The sequence below is a fragment of the Juglans microcarpa x Juglans regia genome, chromosome 1D, assembly GCF_004785595.1.
Source record: "Juglans microcarpa x Juglans regia isolate MS1-56 chromosome 1D, Jm3101_v1.0, whole genome shotgun sequence".
Classification (NCBI taxonomy): domain Eukaryota; kingdom Viridiplantae; phylum Streptophyta; class Magnoliopsida; order Fagales; family Juglandaceae; genus Juglans; species Juglans microcarpa x Juglans regia.
Genome location: NC_054594.1, coordinates 2,835,163 through 2,851,783, shown reverse-complemented (window position 1 = coordinate 2,851,783; position 16,621 = coordinate 2,835,163). Strand labels below are relative to the sequence as shown.

The 16,621-nt window shown below is 36.2% G+C and overlaps 1 pseudogene; it reads right to left on the bottom strand.

Moving 5' to 3' along the window:
* Positions 1 to 5,868: 5,868 nt before the first annotated feature.
* On the bottom strand, positions 5,869 to 6,967 carry LOC121234394 (annotated as a pseudogene).
* Between the last annotated feature and the right edge of the window lie 9,654 nt (positions 6,968 to 16,621).

The window sequence follows — 16,621 nt, the reverse complement described above, 5'->3', positions numbered from 1 at the left end:
TGTCATGAGTATTATAATAAGTTTGAGAAGAAGGAAGATGCACGCCAACATCCTTTCCAGGATGTCCGACCTTCTGAGTGGGAAAAACTTTGTGACATGTTTGAGGATCCATCATATCAGGTATAATGAAATTTAATTATTTTACTTGTCCTATCTGTCATTTCGCTTCATCATATTTTCAATTTCTTTGCAGGAGCGAAGTTCTATAAACAAAACAAATAGATCAAAATTGAAGATTAATCATCATGCAGGCTCAAGATCTTTCCATCGCATTTCTAAGAAATTTGTATTGCTATTTTTTTTATTGGATATAGTTAATTATTTGGATGAATCATAATGACTTTATATCTTAACACATTTATTGTAGCAAGATTCAGATACTAATTATGATCTGACAAAATTATATGCTACATCGCACACTGATCGTAATGGAGAGTGGACTCATCCTGATGCCCGTGAAAATTATGTAAGTTTTATAACCTGTTTTAATTAAATATATTAGAATATTTATGACGATATTAATTCTTTATCTTATATATGGCTAGGATAAAATGATTGCCCTACGTGCTGAATCTGCGTCAGATCAAAATTCCTCAACAAGTGATATTGAGATTTTTACATAAGTCCTGGTCAACGTTCGGGATATTTGAGGGGTTTGGGTCGTTGTGTAAAGCCTGGTCCCTCTTCCTCTTCTTCTAGGAATGCATCTATGACTTCTATAGCGCTAGAGAATGCGAATTCCAGAATCGAAGAATTGACTGCAAGACAGCATGAGTTAGAGGCTCAATTGGCAAAACAAGCAGATATGGAGATGCGCCTCAAACAACATGAAGAACAACAAGAAGAGTTCAGAAGACAGATGCAACTCCAAATGCAGCAGCTTATGCAACAGTACAGGCCTCCAAGCAACTGATGGATTTTGGGATTATCTATTTATGTATGAACAATGCCCGTCTCGACTGTTATTTATTTAGTTTGTGCTTATTTTAACACTTTTGTGAGTGTTAAACAGTTTCTAATGTATTTTTTCAAATAGTATGAATGTCTATTTGGTTTTCTATTATTGATTTAAATTCAAAAGACATCGTTCGAACGAACGTAAACGTTCGAACTCTATGTAACGACAATAGCGTTCGAACGTAAACGTAATGTTCGAACGAAATTTATGTTCGTAGAGTTCGAACTATCACACAACGTTCGAACGTAAATAATTTCAGTCGTGTTCGAACATAGCCTATACCGTTCGAACTTATATACGTTCGACCTGACCATTTAACGTTCGAACACAAAGACAATTCATAACGTTCGAACGAATTCATGTGTGTTCGAACATATTTCGAAATCATTCAAACACGTCACTACTGTTCGAACTTAAAATTTTTTCCGTTCGAACTATTTTCTAGGACGAATTTAAACCGTGACAAAAAAATTTTCGTTCGAACGTGTTCGAACGGTTTCCATCAATTTCGTCCAAAAGAAAATTTTTGGGATGAAATGGTGATTTTCGTCCCAAAATACCTTTTGGCACAGTGATATTGGAACGACTTTGGGACGAATTTTTTTCATCCCAAAAATTTTTTTGGACGAAATTGGGTCTTTTGGGACGAAAATTTTCGTCCCAAAAGACCATTTCTGTTGTAGTGAATAGATTTCCAAGTAATTAAAAAGTGAACAAACACCAAATAATATCATTGTGATACCAATTTGACTCAAATAAAACGATACTCTCCAAATCTAATCTTATGATCCACAACCAAAATCCAATAACCTTCTCACTCTTCCTCCAATTTCCAAATAAAAATACCTCAATAATTCAGAAAAAAGTATATATGCATCTCCTAGGCAGTGCACTCCATCGTTGATCCTTGCACCCAAAATATATCGTCTGAAAACCATTCTGAACCTCACCTCTCCATATATCAAAATCCCAATGTACCATATGGACATTGCAAATACAAGACCAGAAAACTCACCAAGGTATATCGCATAAATTTAGAAATGGATGTAACGAAATATGGATTCTTTGGTGCAACAACTTGGGCAACTTTAGGGCACTTGTTTTGTTCAAGATTTGCTTAAGCAATTCTTCTTGATTTTATGTCGATTAGCTTTTGATGAAACTGCAAGCATACAATTTCTAAATACATAATTTGTATTCAAAAACAAAAAAAACAATGGGAGAAAGCAACTAGTTGAGAGTAATAAGTGTTAAGTACAACTCACCTCCTGCCTCTTCATTGGTCTTGAGACCTATCTGCAAAAGCTTTCGTTTGCCACCACGAGTCAATCTACCACAAGTCTGCTCTGCTGTAGAATCTTCATCAGGGGTCAGACATGGAAGAGTCTTGCCCGTAGCTTCAGCTTCGTACTTCATGCATCCAGTTATATTGAATATCTTGACTTTAAACACATTACTTCTATTGAATTTGAAAATTAGAAAGTCCCCAAATTCCAGAGAATGATCACTTGCAAACTGTTGCCAGCCACACTTAAAACACAAGCGGCTGCCAATTTGGTCCAGCTCAACAGGCCAAGAGTTTCCAGTATGATCAATGAGAATGGCCTTCTTTGGTATGTTTCCAGTAAAGTGCTTGATAAATGCGGGTGGTATGGACTGCAAATAGATTGAGATTTCTTCAGATAATTAGATTATTAGGTGTATTTTGTGTATACTTCTTTGTGTACTTGGGCAATTCCTTTTACTATCAATAAAGTTTTACTTTTACTTATATATAAAGAAAAATATAGAACGTTTTTGACAACTCTTTTACAACTTCGCTTTAAATAGGGGATAATTTTGTAAAATAACCATACTCTTATAACAACTTTAGAGCTTATTTTACGCAGTTACTCTCCATTTAAAACAAAGTAGTAAAAAAAGGTGGTAAAAAGGGTTACATTTGTGTCTCTACTATCACAATACTTAACAACATTTTTCCTTTTGAGTATAGATGGTGTTTTAGTATTATACATATCAAACATGAAAAGTGCAATGAACCATTTAGGTTCTAGAAAGAACATATAGAAACATATATATATATATATATATATATATATATAAATGGAAGATATTGTTTATCAATACTTGAGAAAGAAATCCAAAAATCAAACGCCCTGAAAAAAGAGTATTTTCCTTCAGAAAATTCTTAACCTGTTACTGCATACATCAATACAGTAACAGGGAAATTCTCAAATCCCTGACCCCTAAAACTATGCCTTTTATTTTACTTGATTTCGCTTGTAACAGAACAAAGCAGCAGGATTTTAAGAATCCGGTAAAACAATAGACCAGAAAAGAATTTTATGAATCTATGAGAGCAAAAGAAAAGGGTTCTTTATACGTTTGATTCAAAGCAAACACCGAAATCTTCAATGGCTGAAAAACAAAGTCTCATATTCACCAACTACTAGAACAGTGAGCTTTAAAAACCTCTCTTGGTATTTTAATTAAAAAAAAAGGCTTAAAATTGGAAGCATAGTATAACCATAAGAAAAAAAAAAAAAATAGTTGAGCAACTTATTTTCCAAAATATAAGAAGCTAGTACACTCTTTGTGTTTCCTTCACATTGCTATGCTCGTTTTCCTTGAGGGAAGATACAACAACAAACAGCTCCAACTTTCAGCTTTGGTTACTTGCGTTGAAAACACTAGAACTCGAACTCCTTGCTTTAATTGTTTCAAGGGGCACATTCCCAAACTTCCTACAACACTCAAAGCTCGCTTCGCTCACTCAAGGAAGTCAAAGCCCTGATTTTGATATTTATGTAAATGATTGTTGAACCCTCTAGTTACATCATGTACAAACTAAACTAAAAGAATGATCAGATTCTCATGAATAGTAATCTTTTCATTCTATCAAGGTAACAAAAAGTTCAACTTTCTTGAAACCATTGCAAAGCCAATTTCACTACTAAGAAACTAAAGTGAGGCTTCAATCATTCTTCTTCCATTCAATGTAAGCAGAAAAGTAGTGGCTATTAAGTGGCAATAAAGCACCTCTTTGTGTTGTCTATTGCTTAATGCAGCACATTTTGTGATGTGAATCTGTTGCCACCATGAGCTACATTATCCACTCCTATACTAAATGACCATGTATTTAATTATGATTTAAGTTTAGAATAATTTAAAATTCATGTCAATAATTATAAAAACAATTTAGAATTTGAAGTCTTTAATACTTCTGTTCGTCTCTATAATACTTCATATACTTAATTCATTTTATGACTATGCATTTAAATAATATTGAAGTCTTTCAACCATGTAATTATTTTTCATTTTATTTTTTAATGACCAATTAAAATTTTAAATTGCCACCTTACTCAAAAAAGAAATATATGCTGCTACTTCTTTTAAGATGCTAGCTCCTCTCCTCCAGATGTTTTTTTTTTTTTTCTTTTTTAAGACTGTTTGAGACTTTTCTTGGTCAAATTTAGTGGGTTGTTTTATTTTTATTTTTATTTGTTTTACCAGTAATATCTTAATTCATTTTATGACTATTCATTTAAATAATATTGAAGTCTTTCAACCATTTAATTATTTTTCATTTTATTTTTTAATGATTAATTAAAATTTTAAATTGCTACTTTTTATAAGATGCTAGCTCCTCTCCTCTAGATGTTTTTTTTCTTTCTTTTTTTAAGACTCTTTGAGACTTTTCTTGGGTATTCAAATTTAGAAAATGGACAATAAAATGTTGTTTTTAATACTTCGGCCCAAGTTTTCTCAAGAGATTTATAGAAATAGTAGCAGCAGGGAAATCATTAAACCTTATGCATGTTTATCTACGTTGGTTTGAGCTTCAGAGGATGAAGCTTTCGACTTTGGGATAGACCGGCACGGTAACAACTTATTTAGATAGTAAGATTAGATGAGATAATTTTAGATAAAAGTTGAAAGTTAAATAAAATATTATTTTTTTTATATTATTGTTGTTTTAGAATTTAAAAAATTGAATTGTTTATTATATTTTGTGTAACGATGAGATGAAATAAAACAGTTTTGTCTTCTAACGGGGCATAGATGCACTCATCAAATATTATTGATGACCACAAATACATGTTTAAAAAAAAAAAAAAACTTAAACAATTACTGTTGTTCATGCTTGTTAATATAACACATTTTAAGTATTAGACATAAAATTATTTAAGTATTAGACATAAAATTATTTAAAATACATCGTATCAATAAATGCGATGGAAGATGACAAAGTTTAAGATAAAAAGAGTAGCATTTTTACGCAAGGAGATGAAAATTAAGACGTGGAGAGACGAGAACTTCAAGCGGGGTTGCCTTCAAGTTTGTCAAGCCAACGCTCTCTGTCATATCCACATCTTCATTAAATGGCTTAGAAATGTTGAAACTGTGTAAGAAGCTAGCGAGCGTCAAATGCACCACTTGAAGAGCTAGGGAGACCCTGGACAAGCTCGCCTTCCTGAGCCGAAAGGAATGAGCTCAAAATTCTGACCTCTCAGGTCCATGTCCCTGTGAGTAGTCAAGAATCTCTCTGGTCTAAATTCGTGAGGGTTGGGCCAAATGTTCTCGTCTCGGTGAATTTTCCAGGCATTCACCATTCACCATTGTGGTGTCACTTCCTGCTAAGATTAGATTCTGCCAAAATAATAGCTCATGACTAAACAATAAATCATCCACCTTTTTCTGATGAATTTTTTTTTTTTTTTTTTTGGTATCAATGATCCAAACCTTAAACTTGGGGCATATCCCCAAGACCAAAGCCTTAACAGTTGAGCCAGTCCCTAAGGATTCCTCGATATAGCCTTGAAAGTGAAAACTTTATGCGACAAAAAAAAAAAAAAAATGTTTTGATCCTTGAGTATTGAATTATATTCATATTTTTCAGGATTTCTTACTGTGTTTCTCTATTTTCTGTTTGTTTTGGTTGGTTTAGCTATCACCCGTCAAGTTTTTACCTTGGGACTCGTTGTGAAAGAGATGAAAGTCACGAAGAACTTACCAGGGAAGTAGCCTTGTTGATGGTGTCAGCATCAAATCCTGAAATCTGGGCATCTTCGAGGGTGTTGAGCATCACATCCATAAAATCCTGCTCTTCTACTCTCTTCCCATCACACAACTTCTTCTGTTTATGCTCCTCCAGCCACCCTCCAACTAGAGCGTTCAATTGTTTTGCAGTTCTCTTCATCCTTTTCTCATATCTATTTAAATCCAACCACCCCAGAAACGGTATTGCATCAGACAACACAAACACACCAAACAGATGAAAAAATTCCCTCATCACTTTCTGAAAGCGACGTGCCTCATCTTCATCAAAATCAGCATTGGTTCCGAAGTATCGCTTTCCTCCAACGATTCTTAAAGCAAGATTCTGTGTCAAATCCCCAAACCATTGCTTCATGTCCACAAGAACTCCACTTTCTGCACTGCCTTTGCTAACCCAGAACTGGTACAATTCCTTGATCGCAGTTCCACCTCTGAAGCTCGTATATGCTTCAGCATATCAAGCCGATGATTCGACAAAAGCTCAACTGTAGCTATCTTGCGCATCTCACGCCAGTATGATCCATATGGAGCAAACCCAAACATAGCATAGTCATATCCAACAACTTTGAGGCTGCAATGCTCGGTCTGGTGGAGAAAACTTGTCATGGACAGTGAAACACTCTCTGGCCATTTCCAACTATTCAGAACCAAAACTCTGTGAGAACCCAACCTAATAGTAAAAACTGGTCCGTATTTGTCAGCCATGGCACCCAGTGTTTTGTGGATCAGTTGCCGGCCGCCGAGTAGGTGCATATGGCCTATAATAGGCCAAGCGCCACCAGCTTGAGGCGCAGTACAGGTCTTTTTCGTTTTCTCACGAATAATTTGGCTTCTCAAGTACTGAAAACAGATACATACTAGCAAAGCAAAGAGGCAAGACAACAGAGTCAATAGGAATTGGAGTAGAGGATCCATTGTTAGGGCTGAGAGTCTCACTAACTCGACAGGTTTTGTTTGAATTAAGTAACTTTAGATATCCTCATTTATAATGTTGTTTTCTTCTGATGTTTGTCATTTCTTTGGAAGATAAGAATAGTCGACTTCTTCTTTTTTTTGAAAAAAGAATAGCCGACTTCTGTGGTCTTGTTGCCATTTTCTCAAATAAGAAAAAAAAATGTCCGTTGACATGTTCAATGCACTCCAAAAAATTTTATTTATTTATTTATTTATTATTATTATTATTTTCTATTACGAAGAAAATGAGTGCTTGTCGCCAGCCAATGGAGACTCAACCTAAGTTACCTAATCCCACCACTTGTAACTGGCCTATATTCAAAGTTCAAACTGTCAAAATTAGAACTACGGCAATTCCATGCAGGGCTGAAACCGACCGGTCGGTTCGGTTTTGAGCCCAAACCGAGACCGACCGGTCGGTTTTGTTAGAGCTTCAAAATCGGCCGAAACCGACCGAATCAGGGTATGAAAACTGACCGGTTCGATTACCGGCCGGTTCATGGTCGGTTTGTCGGTTTGGGCCGGTTTGGGCCACTGTGTTTGGGCCGGTTTTGGCACTGTTTGGGCCATTTTAAGACCCAATTCAACCTCTTTCTGAACTCATTTTGTTATTCAAAATCATTTACTACAAAGACTTTTTTTTTTTCCAGAATTTTTAAAATTAATTAATTTAATCAATTTCTTTTTAATTTTAATCATGCATGCATATATTATTAGTAACTAATAACTTTTAACTAGTAACTACTACATATATACTACTTATATTTTATAGTCTTATTATCTTATATACTAATTTATTAATTACTAGATAAATAATAAAAACTCGACTAGATGTTTAATACACATTACAAACAAAATTAAATTGTCTTAAGCAACAAATAACAATTGTTTTTGAATAAAACCCAAAAAATCTTCATTCTTCAGTCTGCAGTCTTCGACTCTTCAATCATCAATAGTTGTGATGTATGATGCTCCTAACTCTATAAGAAAACACCAAATAATCAAATTATTAATATTAATAAATTAGGATAATGAAAACAAATTAAATTAAATAATAAAACTAAATGAATATGGAATTGAATGAGAAAAAGTTAAAAACACATTACCAGATTCTACTACAAAGCTCTCAACATTATCCATGGAGTCTCGAATATCAATTGGCGTTGACGGATGTCGCAACCAATTCTGAGTACAAATAAGTGCCTCAACAGTTCTTGGAGCCAAGGAACTCCGAAAAGGATCAAGTACCCGACCTCCGTACTAAATGCGGACTCTGATGCAACCGTGAAAACAGGCATGGCTAACGCGTCTCGTGCAATTCTCGCAAGTATAGGATAATTAGGCTCATTCACTTTCCACCAATTCAACAAATCAAAAGATTGACTGAATGCCTCACAACCATTTGATAAATACCGATCAATCTTTGTTTTGGTAGATGTAGATCCAGAGGCAGTCGATGCTTGCAACCACTCATAAAAAAGTTGTGACTCGAGATTGTCTTCAACATCATCTGGAGGTGCAGATGACGGAGGGGAAACATGTTCTCTGCTACTCGAGGAAGAACCGAACGTAGCATTATACTCCTTATACATGTCTGATAATAATTGTCTCACCATCGACAGTAAATCTTCAGTCCAATTATGATCATAAATTTTTTTCAAGTGAAAAGTAAGAAGCCCAACTTACTAAGTGGATCAAGGAGAACTGCAATCAACAACAACAAATTCAGTCTATCCAATGAACCCAATACTTATCAAATTTCATTCTCATGCTTATGGCCATGCTCATCAAACAAGTATTCTGACTCTCACACAGTCTAACCAACTCTTTTTGGAGCCTACAAATCTCCAAAAAACTTGTGTTTGCCGTGACATATAAAGAACCAGAAAATCGACAAGTGGCATCATAAAACATTTTAAAAAATTTTACAAAAACCCGCACTGTCTCCCACTCGTCAGCTCTAGGAGGCCCAATGTTTCCATCCTTAAAGTAAGAAAGAAAATTGTAGTCCTCACTCTCCATTTGCCTAAAAGCCTTTTCAAATTTCTCAGCAGCCTCCAACATCATGTAAGTTGAATTCCATCGAGTTTGTACATCAAGGCACAACATTTTTTTACAATCAATTTTTTCCTTTTCTGCACATCTCTTAAACTTGTCTAATCTTACAGGGGAGGAGCGCACATATCTAACAGCATTTCTAACCATTGTAATGGCATCATCACACTCTTTAAGACCCTCATTCACGACAAGATTTAGAATATAAGCACAACATCTCATGTGCATATACTTCCCTTCCAACATATTTTCCGTCAAAAAATGTCTCAAATATGCATTTGCAGTATCATTTGAGCTAGCATTATCAACAGTAACAGTAAATATCTTATCAATGCCCCAATGAAAGAGGCACGATTCAACATATTTCCCAATGGTATCCCCTCGATGATTAGGGATTAAACAAAAATTTATAATTTTCTTCTGTAATTTCCAATCACTATCAATGAAATGGGCAGTTAGACACATATAATTAAGATTTTGTACCGATGTCCACGTATCGGTAGTTAATGAAATCCTCATTCTCCCATCTTTGAATAACTTTTTAAGTTTGGCTTTTTCAGATGCAAATAGTTTCATACAATCTCTTGCAACCGTCACTCGACATGGCACTTTAAATCTAGGTTCAAGCAACCAAACCATCTTCTTAAATCATTGCCCTTCAATAATTCTAAATGGTAATTCATCGAGAATTACCATCTCCGCAAGCGCCATCCTCATATCCTTCTCACTATATTTATGAGTTACAAGATTTCTTAAAGAATTATCACTCTCTCCAAACCCTCCGAGGATACCTCACCTGCCAATGTTGTTTGGTATTTATCTAAAAGCCCACGCTTATAAGGATTTTTGAGACATGAAAGTAGATGGTTTTGCATAGTTGAAGGTCCGTTCCTCTTCGAGTGGCAAGCGTATATCTTGCCACAATAATTACACTTGGCCTTAGGATCATCTACGGAACAACCCTCAACTTTTGTAAAATGATCCCAAACAATTGACGGATCCTTCCCCTTCCGTTTCTTAGGAAGTGGACAATTACTACTATTAGGGGCACTTGAAGTCGAGGGTTTTGGTATTTGGGAGTTCGAATCAAGATCAATTGGACTTGACGAAGAATCCATCTAACATGTAAAAACAAGAAAGAATAAAAAATCACAACAATTGTTAATTATACAGTAGCTAGTTTGCAACGTGGCAAACATCACAAATCTAAGATTCTAATCTACATTTTAGATCGCTCATAAATCTCACAAATTATTTTACTTTCAATAAACATCACAAATTATTTATAACATAAACACATCATAAATTTTACTTTTAATAAACATCACAAATTATTTTTTTTTCAACAAAATTACATCCAAATTCCAATCCATGAATGGCAATGCACACTGCCGACGAAAATCAATCAAAATTCTTCATCAAAATGATATTCACTATTTCAATCATCTCAAACAAAGCAAACACAATCCCTAACCCTAGATTGAAATACCAAATCAGAAAACAAAAACCCTAATCCAAAAATTGATCCTCGGGTTCTAAATAAAAAAACACAAAATACTTATAAATAAATAAATAAATAAATAAATAAATCTCAAAATCATACCTAAAAACAACAATGGAGTGGAGGCTCTCAGGTTCCTTATGGTTTGCCGGAGGAAGTCTCGCCGCTGCTGGACGGTGGACCGCTGGGCGTCGGTGAGCCGTGAGTGGCTGGAGTCGTGGACAGCGATGCGGCGTCACGGACTCACGGACTGAGTCACTGAAGTAGCGCCGATTGCCGAAATCTTCGAAATGGACTCACGGACTCACAGTCTCACGAACTGAGAAATGACGGAATGAGAGTCTGAGAGAGGTAGAAATGGACCTGGGACTTGGGAGGCTGGGGGCTGGGGCCAGCTCGGGGACAATATGCCCTAGGGCTGAAACGGCGCCACTCACTTTATTTTTTTTTTTCTAACTTTAAGATGAAAACGATGTCGTTTCACTTATTTAAGTGAAACGGCGTCGTTTAAAAAATGAATATATTTAAAAAATATATATATATATACGGCGTCGGCCGGTTTTTCAGTTTTTGGTTGGTTCAAACCGTAACCGAAACGGCCGACGCCGGTTTTGATGATTTATCACCGACGGCCGACCGGTTCCCTGTCGGTTTTGGTCGGTTCTGAGCTCCGGCTTTCGGTCTGAGTCGGTCTCGGCCAGTTTTGCAATTTTCTGTACAGCCCTAATTCCATGACCGATTGCTAAACAATTTCAAACAACAATCTTGTAATATCTGGTAATTTGTCTTGTTGCTTGGAAACGCTCATTTTTTTCAAAGGATGCTTGGGTTTCTAAAGCTGATCCATGCTATATGTCTACAGCACTACCATATGAACATGACCTACAATAAGTACTAGCACGGGACCATAAATGGTACTAACAAGAGAGAATGAAACATAAATCGAAAAGTTCCATAACTCGAGTCATTTCCATCGTGCCTGTGGAAGCCTACTCAATGTCTCATGCAGTTGACGGGATCAGTCCATTGGATCTAAAGCCACGGCCCCTTCCACGATTTCCCCTCCCACGGCCTCGTCCACGGCCTTGAACAGGTGCTTCTCGATGGTATCCTCCCTCTTTCTATGTATCAACTTGAGGTCCACTATACCATCCCCTTCCACGGCCACGAAAACCACGTCCTCTTCCACAACCCTTACCCCTTGCATTGCCTCGACTGCGGTCCCAACCTCCATCCTCATAATCAGCTGCCACAAAACCATTCCCTCTAGCTTTTGCCCTTCCTTTGCCACCACAGCCCCAACCATGACTTAGGTGAACCCTCTATATCATAATCAAACTCTGTAGCTGGCTTCACCTGCTCTGTGGGTAATAGAGGTTGGTACCCAACAGAGGATGTATTCAGTTCCTTCTTTGAAAGGGTTAGGATACGTTTGGATCCTAAACTCCTCTCAACTTATATTAACTCATCATTACAACTTTTTCAAATTCCAACATAAAATATAATAAACAATTCAACTTTTTTTAAATTTTCAAATTAATAATAACATTAAAAAAATAATATTCTAACAATATTTTATCATCTCAACTCAAATTAACTCAGTTCAACATCCAAACGTAGCCTTATTGTTATCATTGAAGGCCTTCCTCTAGGGGCTCCCATGTATCAGTTATATCGGTGGATCCAATTGAAGTATTCTGATGAAGGCCAACAATTATTCTCTTAATTAACTCCACAATTGTCACCGTCTTGTTGATGGCTCTTCCCATTGCCTTGAATACAATTTCACTTGAACCGTTTTCCTCTTGAAGCAAGCTCAGGGCATAGGTGATATGGTTGCGCATCCTTCCTTGACTCGTAATACGAATCTCATTCGCATCAATTGGTGTCTCAACTCTCGGCTTCTCCACTCACTGGTACCGATCCATCGTGGTTCGTTAGGATAAGTTTGCTCTACCAAGAAAGTACCGATCCATCGTACTTGTTAGCCATGGCAACCGGTTTTTCTTAGGTGAGTTGCGTTTGCCTAGGAGGTGCATATGGCTGATAATAGGCCACCCGCCACCCATTTGAGGAGTACTGCAGGTCTTTTGCTCATTAACAATTCGTATCTTTTGGTGGTTACAAAAGATACAAACTAGCTAGGAGGGCAAAGAAGCTTGAGCTCAGACTCAGTGAACAACAAGTAGAGGAGAATGGCTTGTTACAGCTCATATGGTGGAGTAGGAATGGGTTTTAGTGAACATGTAAATTTAGAGGGATCTTTGACTTTCATATGGTTCTTCTCATGATTGTCATATTCTTAAGAAGATCAGAATATGTGACTTTTTGAGATCATGCCCATAAATTATCACAAATAAGTTAGATGACTGCCATATTCATCGCACTTCGGCTTAAGCAAAAACTTTAAGCTCCCCTATTTTGAAATTGGCTTTTGTTAGTTGTCACAACCAACATGTAGGTTTGGATCTCAAACTCATCTCAACTCATCTTAACTTATCTTATCTAATCATTACAACTTTCTCAAATTCTAACACAAAATATAATAAACAATTCAACTTTTTCAAATCCCAAAATAATAATAATATTATTAAAAAATGATATTCTAATAATATCTTATTCAATTTTTAACTTTCATCTCAACTCAACTCAACTCAGCTCAACATCCAAACGCAGCCTAAGGCTTTTCAATTGAACCTCTGACCCCAATCAATCATAGCTAAAAACTGAGAAGATGTCATTGGCTAGGTCAATCCAATCCGATTGTTCTTTTTCTTCCACCCAAAAAAAAAAAAAAAAACAAAGAAAGGTCAATCGGATGTATGAGGTATTGGAAACTCTCTCTCTCCCCCTGGTGAAAACTGTACCTCATTTTTTCTTTTGCTAGTTAATGACAGTATAATTTCCCCCATTACCAAAATCCTTAATGAAGGAGGGAGGAAGGGGTTTAATTGGAGCATATGCAGTACAGTTTGGTTCTATAGAACATGCAAATTTTGAAAAAGATCCCTCACGCATCAGGTAGAAAGGAACATTTAGAGAATGATATTATGAATTCGAAAGACTTACTAAAGGAGTTGTCTATTGGCCACAAAGGGCTTAAATTGGAGCATTTGTTGGTGGGCTAAAAGAAAAGATTTCTGCGGAAATGCCACCTTCCAAACCAAAAATCTTGAAGGAACATTCATGGTCGCTTGGATAAGCGGCCAGAGAGTGTCAACTGTCAAGGAAGAAGAAACAAGGCAAATTAGAGGCAAATATTATTACCGTATTTCTCGCATTCGTCTAGTCCAGCAATGTGTGTGAACTCCCTACTTCCACTGCTAGCTAGAAATATATGTATTGTGCACAATGCAATTGATTCTGAGATGGCATGAATGATTCTCGTGGCCCAAACACAAATTTCACAATGTCAACAAAATGAAGAGATTCCCAAGGTATCCATTCCACTTGGAGGAACAAAACATGCTTATAACGATAGTTATAACTGATGGCTTTCTAAATCTGTCTTCCAAGTGCAGAAGCTATCAAAGTAGTACATGGATGAGTTCTATGGTCATTTCCATAGGGACAATAGTATTCATGCTGAGCAAGTATATAATGAAGTGTATTTTGTGTGAGGAGCTTGTTGGTGAAAGGGCTATTTATGCAACAAAGAAAAGAAACAAGAAAAATATATTTATGTACTGATTTGAAGTGTATTAATGAAGAGCGGTTTGGATCTTTTCTGTATTTTTTGAATAATTTTCTAAATGCTTGTAGACTTAAAAATAATGGAAATAGAAAGAAATGAGAAAAGAAATTGAATGCTAGAGAATTGAGTGCAAGTAATGTAGAGGTTGCAGTAATATCAAAACAAGTGACACAATATGTCAAACACTTGGGCTACAAGAATGTTTCCTCCTTTTCCAAACTCTGATTAAGAGGTCTAACTCTATAACTCAATTGTCAATCTTGTCTAAGTATTAACAATCAGAAAATGAAGATTTAAAACCAGATTTCTGGTCTAAAGTATCTATAGAGTGCGAATAAATTTATTATAAAAACTAACCATGAAAAACCTTGAAAATATTACCAAGTTTCTGCTGTGCCTTACCTCAACTGTAGAACAAGAATAAGAGTTTCTGGTTTTGACTTATCTCGACAAAATCAACTTGCAAAACTATAAAATGGATTTTTATCATATCAGAATCACTCTAATGAATAGTTTAGTGCAAGAGAATCCATATCTTGTAGCTCAAGCTGTAAACTTAGCCTAACATCATTCTCTCAAGGAAATAGAAATTAAAACAAGTGGTCTGTGCATCACAAAACTGCCAATAAAATTTCAGAATCTCTACTACTAAGAAAATAAAATCATCTCCAACCCAAAAAAACTGCAGCCGAAAAATCCACTAGAAGAAGAAGAAGAGACGGCGCACAAGAAAAATCTTTCTTTTATACTCTACGTCCCTTTTTGCGTTTTGCATCTCCTCTCTGCATTTCTCCAGCGTTCGTGTGAGTGGGTTTGCTCGTGTGCATGAAGCTGCACCCTTGAGGTCCCCGTTTCAGCCTTCCCGTTTTGCGTCTCCAACCATGCATTTTGAGTCGCCCTGCTATGAGGCCACGATCCCTCTCTGCAACGCATTACCGTATCCCTGCAGTGCGTCCGTTCCAGGTCCTGCAGTTCGCATCGTCAGCTCCTGCCCGCGTCTTCAGCCCAGTGTTTTATCTCCAGCCCCTGCTGTCTCGCGTGATTCCCCTGGAGTTCGTCTTCTTGAGCCGCTTGATCAGGTCCATGCGTTGCACGTCTCCATTCTTTTCCTCTGTAGTGCACTATTCTGCACCTCAGTCCCGTGTGGGTGAGTTTTTAGTGCCTTCTTTTGAATGTTGTCGTGCCAGTTGGGTAATTCCAAGAATACCCATGTGTTGTAATATCTTTCCCATGATATCCTGTAACATAAATAAGATGTGAGGAGTAAAATTTTGGGGTATTAATTTTGGTGTTGACTAACTGCATTATAACTCTTTTCAAGTGGAAAATACCAAAATTTAACATTGAGTCAAGTACTAAAAATTATTGCATAATTAAGTGTTTAATTCATTTTTTGGTTAAATAATTCATTCACTTTATCAGCTTAATCATGTAGTTTTTGATACTTTATCACCCCCCCAACTAGCTTTTTGCTAGTCTCTAGCAAATAATGCGATAAAAATATTGTAGGATCCAAGAGTGAGCCACTGAACTCAAAAATCTCTACAAAAGATCTATCTTATTGAAATCCTGGGCATTAAAATGTAGACAGGTCAGGTCATAGCTTAACACAAAAGCTTATAAAATTCTCAAGAGCTCAAACAAGGGAAATATACTTATGTTGAAGATCTTTGAGTGCATCAAGTGTGTGAACGGATTGCCATTTATTAGTTTCAAGATTCCTCACAATAGTTTCAGCCTAGCAACTTTTTCAAGAAAAACTAAAAGGTCTTTACTACAATTCAAAACCATTACATTGGCGGCTTTCACGCTATCACATTTTTTTTTAATAGATCCCGGTGATAGGCAACATTTTCCAATGTACTTGCACCATTTTTTTTTTTTTTTTGTGTGCAGGATCTCTAGCCTGTCCCTTTTCTCATGTATTTTCATAACCATTTTTTTTTTATATATATGTATCACACTTTTCCTAGGCCATTAAGATATGGTTCATTGTAGTTCTTACTAATTGCTTAGAAGAAACCACTGGTTGTCATCAAACAAACAACAAAAAGTATTTGCTTGTGTCAATTAAGGTCATCAATCAATAGCTTTGAAATAAATTTCCCAAATTTGAGTTGCTAAGACTTATCATAATGTCTAGTGTTGAACTTAAACCTAAACCAATGAGAATTAGTGTAGCCCAAGATTGCAACTATCTGATCTTAAGTAGAGAAGTGTGAAAATAGTAACTTGGCAGCAAAAAAAAAAATTCAGACCCCACAATTATAAATCGTGAGAGACTAATGGTAGAAGACTCTCCTTACTCCCAACTAAAAATGAGCAGTGTCCTCACTGCAAATCATGAATAAAACAAGGCATGAAAGAAAATAGGGCCGAAGGAAAATACCTGAGATGGCTG